This window comes from Acromyrmex echinatior, chromosome 6 (assembly GCF_024713525.1).
Source record: "Acromyrmex echinatior isolate Ae372 chromosome 6, ASM2471352v2, whole genome shotgun sequence".
NCBI lineage: Eukaryota > Metazoa > Arthropoda > Insecta > Hymenoptera > Formicidae > Acromyrmex > Acromyrmex echinatior.
In genome coordinates, this window is record NC_141857.1 from 12346791 (window position 1) to 12357032 (window position 10242).

The following is a 10242-nucleotide window of genomic DNA, read 5'->3' on the forward strand; positions in this document are numbered from 1 at the left end:
ATGATAAGGCGATGGCGATGGCGTGGTAGCCGTGGCTGCGGCTGCCTTGGAGACTTTCGGGTCTTCCCGCCGCCGCCGCCGCCGCCGCCGCCGCCGTTCTTGACGACGTTGACGATAACGTCAGCGACGTTCCGTTTGTCGATTCTGTATAAAAAGAAATTCAAAAAATTTATTGCATGTGTATTACAAAAAAATCTAATAAATTAAAGAAAAGGAAGAAAAGCGAGTAGTGGTGGCAAACGTATTCATTTTGCAAGAAGAGGTTCTTATGAGACGCGTGTAAAAGCATCTGTAGTACAAATGAATACTTTGCAAGCATTGAATTCTATTTGTCATATTATAAGTAAAGAACCAGCACATATACAAATAATCGAACGTCGAAATATGAAAAAAATGAAGCTTATCATGAACATGTTCGCACAGCAAAAGAATTAAGTCTCTCTGTTCGTACATCAAAATATTTTGTTAAAACATTTATGTCTGATAAAGATTACGGACAAAATGCAGAACGACCTGATAAAGAAGGTCATATGTACCAACAGCTGAAATTTACTCTTTACGAAAAGTTAACAGAACAACAACGTGATCGCGCTGTATTAGAATGTATTACGCGGGGTCAGCATGAAAATCCACAGTGACACAATATACGGCGAAAACTTCTCACTGTTTCAAATTTTGGAAAGGTTTGTAGTAGAAGAGAAACTTTATGCCAAAATCGTAAAAGCAATTCTTTACTCTCCTCGTCTAATAAACGCAGCTGTTGAGTGGGGTCAAGAAAAAGAGATTTTGGCACGACAGCAATTGCAGGTAAAATTGGGAATAGAAATAAATAATTGTGGATTATTTATTAATGCAGAATTTCCATATCTTGCTGCAATGCCTGATAGAATTATCGGAGATGATACTATTGTTGAGATTAAATGTCCTTATGTGACACGGCAAATGTTCCTATTGATGCAATCCTCAATAAGATTGCAGACATTCATAGAATTTTTGATAAAATGGATGACACTCGTATGAATCGAAGACACGCGTACTAATTTCAGGTACAAGGGCAGCTCCATATAACAGAAAGAAAGTATTGTGTTTTTCCTGTATGAACGTCCTTTAGATTAACCTAGCAAACGAGATGGATTAAAATGAATTGAAATGGATTTAGATTTTCAGAAATATTGATTCACGAAGGTTAAAATGAATACTTTTTAATCCTGAATGCATTTTTATTCATTTAGAGGAATTGCATGGAGCATATCTCTATGCCTTTCAATCTAAAAATAATATTAGCTTTTTCTATGCATTGTGAATACTGTTCAATTCAAAATTTTGAATAAGAAATGCAGTTATTCAATCCAATTGCATCCAACTGAATGTAATTGAATCTAATTGAATCCAATTAAATACAAAAAAAGTATTCGCTATTTATATATAAAATAGAAAAAAGATAGAAAAAAATTTCAATCTATTTTAATCCATTCTCATTTACTGGATAGACATATAAAATGCTATATTGCAAATTAAATCGCAATTTGAACTGAGTGATTGCATTGCAAAGGGTTCATATCAGATAATTTTTATTTTGCAATACACTATTTTTTAAAATATATGCAAGTAATAAGCAGATGAAAATAAATATTAACTACAAATAATTTTAAAAGTATATGTGAGAAACACACATGTACATATACATGTATACATGTACATATATATATGTATATAAAATTAAATAACAATATATTATGCAGTACTTTCCGTTATGCGGTTAAAGTCACTTTGCAATGCGATTACTTAACTCAGTTTAAATTGCGATCCACTCGAATTTATGAATTCATGCTGTATATATATGTTATGTGTATATATGTATAAAAACAATGGCATATACTACCTCAGTTTTTTGTGTTTAGAAATATTTAAACATAATCTATATAATAAATAAATACCAATGTTATTTGCGTATATGCATATGTATGTATAATTAATATTTTTATCCTATAAGATAAAATAATTCAATTTCATTTTACAAACGCAATATAATAAAATACTCTTATTAAAATATTTTGTTTGTTATTTATGCTAATATGTTTGTTTATACATATTTTTAAAATTTGTTATATATTTTGTATAGTTTTTCGGGATAAAAATATTATGAAGTGTTGTAGCGTCCTTGTTGTTGTGTTTCCAACAGACGCAAAGAAATGCATATACTGCAGTATTTTATGCACATTTATTAAAATAATTTTTTGTGTATAGATGGATATTATTGACGTTTCTTTCAAATATTATTTAAGAAATACACAAAAGTCAAGAAAAGTCTACAAACAGTCAAAATAATATTAAAATGATTTTATTCGTAGCGTCAATAAACGGTCAAATTTTGTAAGATCATCACTTTGATCTTCTTTTGAATTGGTTTGTTCTTTGGGTAATAATGATAATAAGCTATTTTTATAAATAATCTATTTTATAATTGATCTTCGTGCGTAGGATCGGAGAATGAAATTCATATCAAATGGATGGTTTCAAGCACTGCCTATTTTTCTATTGATGACTTGAAAATGAAAAGACGTGATGTGCCATGGAATCCGCCTTATTGCGCTTGTTGTAGCATAATATCGTATGAGTGTATTTCATTTGACGTTCGCAACGCTCGGAAGCATTATTTCATCCTTGTTTAATATTTAATAAGAAGATTGAAATAACACTCGCGAGCGTTGCTAACACAAAATGAAAGACATAAGGTTACATTCGAAAACATCACTCGAGTATCCCCGCATGTCGTTTTATCTTTGTTGTTCATCCAATGTTAAAAGATAAGATGATATACCGCTGCACCCGAGTAATGTTTTCGAACCTAGCCCAATAGGAGTGTTCAGATTCTCACCCACGTGCTCTCCGGATATCATCCATGTTTAACATTCGACAAACTATAAGGATAGAATATAATATATAGGTGGTACTTAGGTGGAAATCTGAACATAGTCCTATGGATATGGGTATGGTCGAGTTGTCGTTACAAATGCATTTGATTGGTCAATCAGAAGAAAGAATTGTACTAATTGATCAACCAAAAAATTTGTAGCGGCAATTCGACCGCATCTTATATACATACATATATTATATAATAAATTGGAACATACGAGACATAAATAAAAAGATAAATAAAAAAATATAGGTATAATTTTTAAATAACATACAGAAATAATGTATATACAATACAAATTTTGATTAATAACATATATTTTGAAGAAAATTTTCATTTAAATCATTTTTTTTATCGATGTAATATCTAATATGTTTTTTTCTAAATAAATACATAACATAAAATATATAACAAAAGTGAAAGCTTTTTTATTCCTATATAATAATATTCAACATTACACATGTACGTCCAATTTTAAAATGTGATGCCTGTATATCGTATGTGATATTTATTAAGAGTTTATTCGACTAATCCAACTAGTATAGAGTATTTATAAAATATTTTATAAATATTCTGTGCTGTCTGGGAAAATAAAGTTAATTAATTTGGTAAATATTAATAATAATAATAATAATAATAATAATAACTGAAGCAGCTCCTATAACCTTATATATATGTTGTCAAGGTCATGACCTTGAGTAACCTCCAATAGGTTTTAGCTGTGGCTCGTCCTTTATTAAAAAGTTAATCAAAAAGTTATTAACAAAAAAAGTTTGTGTTACGTCCTATAGACGCCACGATTTTTTTCTTTGAAAGAATCGGCTCCACGTCGCGACTATGGTTGGCGTCTATGAAACTTGTATTGAGGAATTTCAGGGAATAATGTCTCTTATCATAAATGCTGACAATCTATTAGCTGTCTCTTACCATAAATGAGCATGAAATCAAGGAAAAATATCACCGATTTTGTCTAATTGTAGCTGGACTAATTCTAGCTCGAATCGATATCGAAACGATTTCGATTTTTAAATTAATGAAATTTAAATGTTGATCTATCATACAAGTTTTCAATATCATTTGGAAATATAAAAATACTATTAATGTCACTGCTACTCTCTGCAATATTACTACTGCATTACTACAAAGTATTAGTACTGATACGCAATAGTGTCAATGCTGGGCCAGTAGTGACGACATATGACGTAACGTAGAACTACTTCCAATAATTATATTTGGTTTAAAAAGTTATTAGAGTAAAAAATACACACACACACACACACACATATATAATTATAATAAATATATATAATAAGATAGGAAACAAGACCGTTTCTGAAATTAATTCATTATTTAAAAATATATATATTAGTTCAACATCTCAATACTCAGACCGTAGTGGCGCTTCGTATTTAAAAGTAATGTTATTTAACATAAACGGTCTTGTTTCCTATCTTATTATATATATATATATATAATATATAATATATTTTTAAATAATAAATTAATTTCAGAAATGATAATTACGTGCCGATATGGTTGTCGGCCGAGGCAATATTTTTTGCAATAAGTTTATTATGGGTGCATCATAAAATTAGTTCTCGAATTCATAAAATAAATTTTTTTTTATTTTAATTTTGTCATGTATCCTCTGAAATATGATGCTAATCAATACTTATTTTTACAATAAAATTTCAATGAAACTTTAATGAAATTTTCTCCACCACTATTACGCTATTAGTGACACTACTTATCGAATTTACTTATTGCATTAATGACATTAGTAGTATATTTTTATGTTCACTAGATAAATTCAAGATTTTATTTCCAACTCAAAAATTAATCGAAATTGGAGCCAAAAATCCGTTGAAATCAATAGAAATTTCGAAAACTTTCGACTTTTATTTTCGACATTGAAACGATGTCTTTTCGAGAAATTATTTCTGACTAGGATTCCGGGACCGAAAAGGTGCGTACGACTCACAGGTATTCGCCTCTGCGCGTATAACTGTGAGATTGAGTCTAACCGTCCTTCCATTATACCTTCTCCATTCTCGCTCATTGTCTCCTTTACCGAATTTCTAAGGGTTTGGATGTAACATTTGAAAAAATAACGTTTATTATTATTATTATTATTATTATTATTTACGCTGCCGACCCTTGAGGGATGGATGTCCGTCGAGGAGTGACAGGCCAAATCCGATTTGATTTTGGAGACCTCACGTGGTAGGACCTTGAAGCTCTGGATTCAGGACTGCCAACTTCAGATAATATAATCTCCATCTTCTTATGTGGTTGTGTATTCATATACGTACGAACACTAATATGATTCTGTCGAAAGCGAACGAGATAGCGAAAGAGAGCGAGAGATCGACGTTCTCGCTCTCGTCGCTGTACAAGCGACCGAAGACCGAAAATTTCTCAGCGATCTTGGCCGCTCAGTGTATATCAGTATAAAGGCATTCGAGATATAAATAAGTTTTAATAAATTTTAATAATCATATACCTTTCTCTAATTTTATTAATGTATAATAGCAAAAATGATTTCAAAACGCAATAGTTTATGAGATATTAATTATTTACGATTTTTTATGGGAGTTATATACTGCGTTTATAAACACGGTCTATAAGAATTTCATGTGGTTGTGTGCGAAAGATGCGAGATCAGTATGTTAGAGATCTCATGTTCTAATCCTACGTTTTTTTTTCCTTTTTTCACATATTTTTTCTGAAATAAAGTTATTAATAAACATATTAGGGCGAGCATATTTTTATATAATTATTGAATTTATTCATGTACTTTTAAAACCAACAATCAAAATATAGTCAAATGTTAAAATGAATATAAATAAAATCACTGAAATCATATCAGAGGTTGGATACAATATAAATAAATGTTATAAATAAATTAAATCTTCATTGTATCAGTAATCATAAGTAGTAAAATATATCAGTAGTAATATATCATAAGTAGTAAAAAATTTAAACTAAAACTATTTCTTTGTTCAAATGCAAAAAAAAAATGGAATCATGAGTTAAAGTTTTTATAATTACGTTATATAAAGTCAAATGATTGATGTACCTTAGTCAAAATTGAATGTCCATCTATGTATACATATACAAAATAAATTAATTTTAAGAAAATTCAATTTAATACAGATTTTGTGAAAAGATTATATTCAAATAGACCAAACAGTAAAAATGCTTTATGTCAGAGTAATTTCAAATTTAAAGCTCTTAGTGTTTTAATAGTAAAATAACTAGGAGAGAGAGAGAGAGAGAGAGAGGGGGGGGGGAGAAAGAGAGAGAATATGAATTTTACAATGAAAATAAATTCATCAGATGAAATGATCGTTTTCTTTTCAATATAATAATTCTAGTTCTGATTTTTATATTTTGTATTGCAATAAAGCATCGTGTGTCTTCCTACAAGTGACACAGTGCAAGACAGTGATTATATTATCCTTGTCAAATAACAAAGCTGTAATGATACACTATGTCACACCGTGTATCTACTCAAGATTTGGTACGAAAATCCTTTCTAGTAGAAAGCAATAAGGAACAAGGCTAACAGATGCCACTGCAAATTGTGAATTTTTATATATGCACATCTTTGCGTATATATAAATTTTATAACTACGCATACATTGTAAATACATACATACAAAAAAATATTTTATGAACGAATTAATGTTTCTTGTAATAAATTAATAGTATCAATATGATATTAATATCTAATATTAATATTTTCAAGCAATTAAGTACGATAGCATATATTATAATTGGGGTTTTTAAGGAAATTATAATTACAGAGTATTAAATGTTTATTTTAAAAGAATAAATGGACATTTCAGATCCTTCTACAGCAAATAAATTATTTTTTCATGGCCATGATTTCCTCCGCATATATTAAAATATTAATATATTAAAATACATTAAAATATTGATATTTTAAATATTCTTTATTTGTCTTTACAAAAAACTTAATGATTTTATATATATACAAATTAATAAAACATCGTAAAAAAATTTGTATAATTAACATGACTATTGAATTATTAACTTTTTAGTCAACAGTTTCTACCAGACACATTAAACATCAATTGTTACAATTAGTCATTTAACAGGTTACAAATCTACATATTTACATAATCAGTATTTGTAGTATTTTACACAGTTATATTAGTAAAATTAAAGAGAGACCATTACACACTAGCGCTTTTTTAGAAATTTATAAATGAAAGCACAATATAAAAAGTTTTCTTCAATGACTAATTTTGTAACAAATAACAAATTGAAAACGTAAAAATTAATTAAAATATTTTATAAATATTCTGTACTGGCTGGACTAGAATAAACTCTTAAAATAAATATTAATATTAAAATAATAATAGAATTATTCTCTCTTTCTCCTATGGTTTTCTCCTTAATTTTGATATAAAAATATAAATAAATATATTATATAAAGTATATTATATAAAGTAATAAAATTTTAAGATTAAATAAACTCTTTATCTCCGGTTGCACCAATGGTTAGTTTAATTTTAAGCGAGGCTTAAAACTCTCTTTGTTCTTGTCTTTTTTCGATTTTAAAACAAGATAAAAAGAATTTTAAGTTTCGTTTAAAATTAAAGTAACGTTGGTGCAACCGGACCTAGTGCATTAGTGCAAAAAATATTTTTAATTAAAATCTATTTTAATAATTTACTAATTTAACAATAACTTGTTCATATATTACATACCCAAATGTTGATTAATTAATTCAATGTTTAATTTAGTTTATACTGTACTTTCATTGTAAAATATTAGCTTTTTATCTCGCTACATGCTTTTATTTATGTGTTGAGATAAAAAACCACTTTCCTGATACTGAAATTATTTTCACAAATAAAACAACTTTTAAATAAAAATTGAAATTGACGAATGCGTTCGGAAAGACATTATCATTATTTCTGTTATTCCATCTTCTGTTTAGTAGATGTAAAACAAGAATAGCCAGGAAAGAGATAAAATAAAATAGTTGATTTCATCATCTAACTTCATATAACGTAATTATAAATATTTTAACTCATAATTCCAATTTTTCTCGCTTTTCAACAAAGTGTAGGTCCGATTTGAACTACACACTGATATAAAGATTTAATAAATTAATTTATTGTATTCAACCTCTGATATGGTTTTAGTAATTTTATCTATATTCTTTGTAACGTTTGATTATATTTTGGTTGGTTTAAAACTTATAAAAGTACACGAATAAATTCAATAATTATATAAAAATATGCTCGCCCTAATATGGTTATTAATAATTTATTTCAGAAAAAAATATGTGAAAAAAGCAAAAAAAATGTAGGATTAGAACGTGGGATCTGCAGCATACTGATGTACCTTATATACCTTACGCACACAAACACATGAAATTCTTATAGACTGTGTTTATGTTAAACACAGTATATACCCAGGTAACATTTATATTGCATAAGATATCTAAAAGACGTCTTTTAGACGTCTTAAAGATGTCTAAAAGATGTCTAAAAGACGTCTTTTAGATATCTTATGCAACATAAATGTTATCTGGGTAATTCCCATAAAAAATCGTAAATAATTAATATCTCATAAACTATTGCGTTTTGAAATCATTTTTGCTATTATACAATTAATAAAATTAGAGAAAGATATATGATTACTAAAATTTATTAAAACTTATATGTTATCTCGAATGCCCTTATATTGATATACACCGAGCGGCCAAGATCGCTAAGAAAGCATTTTCGGTCTTCAGTCGTTTCTATCAAGCGTAACAGATCGAAAGAGAGTATTTTTTGGTAATTATACAGGGGACACTGCGCCGATGACCTTGACCTTGATATATTGTATGTTGTCAAGATCATAATTCTGAATGATTTTCAGAAGGTTTTAGTTGATGATCACTGTTTATTAAAAAGTTAGAAAGAAAGTTGAAAGTGAAGAAAAAAAGTTCGAAAGATAAACATTATTTTTGTATTATTTCTGCTATATATGCAATACTAAACTATTCTATATAGGTTTTGACTTTCAATACGAAACGACTTTCATTCCCCTCTTCTCCTGCAAAGGGGCGCACGACTCTCACCTTCGACTCTTACTCCCTCCCCCTCCCTCCTACAAAGAGGTAAGAGAGTCGGAGGTGAAAGTCATGCGCTCCTTTGCAGGAGAAAGGGGGGGTTAGAGTAAAAGATGAAAGCTACTTAAAACCTGTTGAAGGTCTTTCAGAGTCATGATCTTGACGATATATGTCAAGACCAAGGTCATCGGTAATCCGTTATACTACATATTTATCCAATCGGATTTGACTTGTAAGTAAAGCATAAGTGCTACATCGATGTTAATATTTCAGTTAATATTCATTATTCCTTCTCATTTCAAGATTGGTTTAAGTAGATGCAAATTATATTAAACTCCTATTGCCCATAATTTTTTAAAAAGTAGTTACTGAAATACGCATATTTTTCAAAGTTTTTTGTTCATAACTTTTTAATAAACAGTAACCACCAACTAAAATCTTCTGAAAGTCACTCAGAATTATGACCTTGACAACATATGTGAAGGTCAAGGTCATCGGCGCGGTGTTTCTTAATCTGTGTAATTACTGTTTTTTTCAACATGTTATCTCATGCTGTATAGTTTTCAGCCATGTCGAAGGCGAGAATTGTCAATGCCATAAAAAAAGACAAGGAAACTTATTACTTTTCTTTGTTCAACTTATGTGAAGAATTTCCCTATGATTAACAATCAGCCGTAGCAGAACGTACAGTTCTGGTGACTTAGGTTATGCTCATTTTTCTTCTCAAAGAAATATTATTTCTTTATAAAACCTGTTGGGATTTCTTTTTTATATTATTAGAAAGGCTCATACAGAGCCGAATTTTGCAAATTGATTCTTGAAAATTTTTTAAATAAAATTATGTACATCTTAATTGCACTATGGGTGAGATATCAAAACAAATTTTTATTATGCCTTTTTTACAAAAAAAAAAAGCTCTGTACGAACCTTCAACATCTTTTCTGATTATCACAATTAAAACGCGATTCATGTTATATTTTAGCCATAATTTCAGCATAAAGATATGCATTTTTAAGTGCAGATCTAGGTCAGTTATGCTCATTTTTCTTCTTAAATAGAAATAATATTTCTTTATCTGTTGGGATTTCTTTGTTATATTGCTGGGAAGGTTCCTACAGAGCCAGATTTTGCAAATTGATTCTTGAAAATTTTTATTAATGTCATATACATACACCTTAACTGCATTATAGTAGTTCTGATATCTCACATCGAGTGAGATATCGGAACA

General features: G+C 28.9%; 1 pseudogene; it reads left to right on the plus strand.

The window, feature by feature from the left end:
- Positions 1–3164, plus strand: LOC147909465 (uncharacterized; annotated as a pseudogene).
- The last annotated feature ends 7078 nt before the right edge of the window (positions 3165–10242 follow it).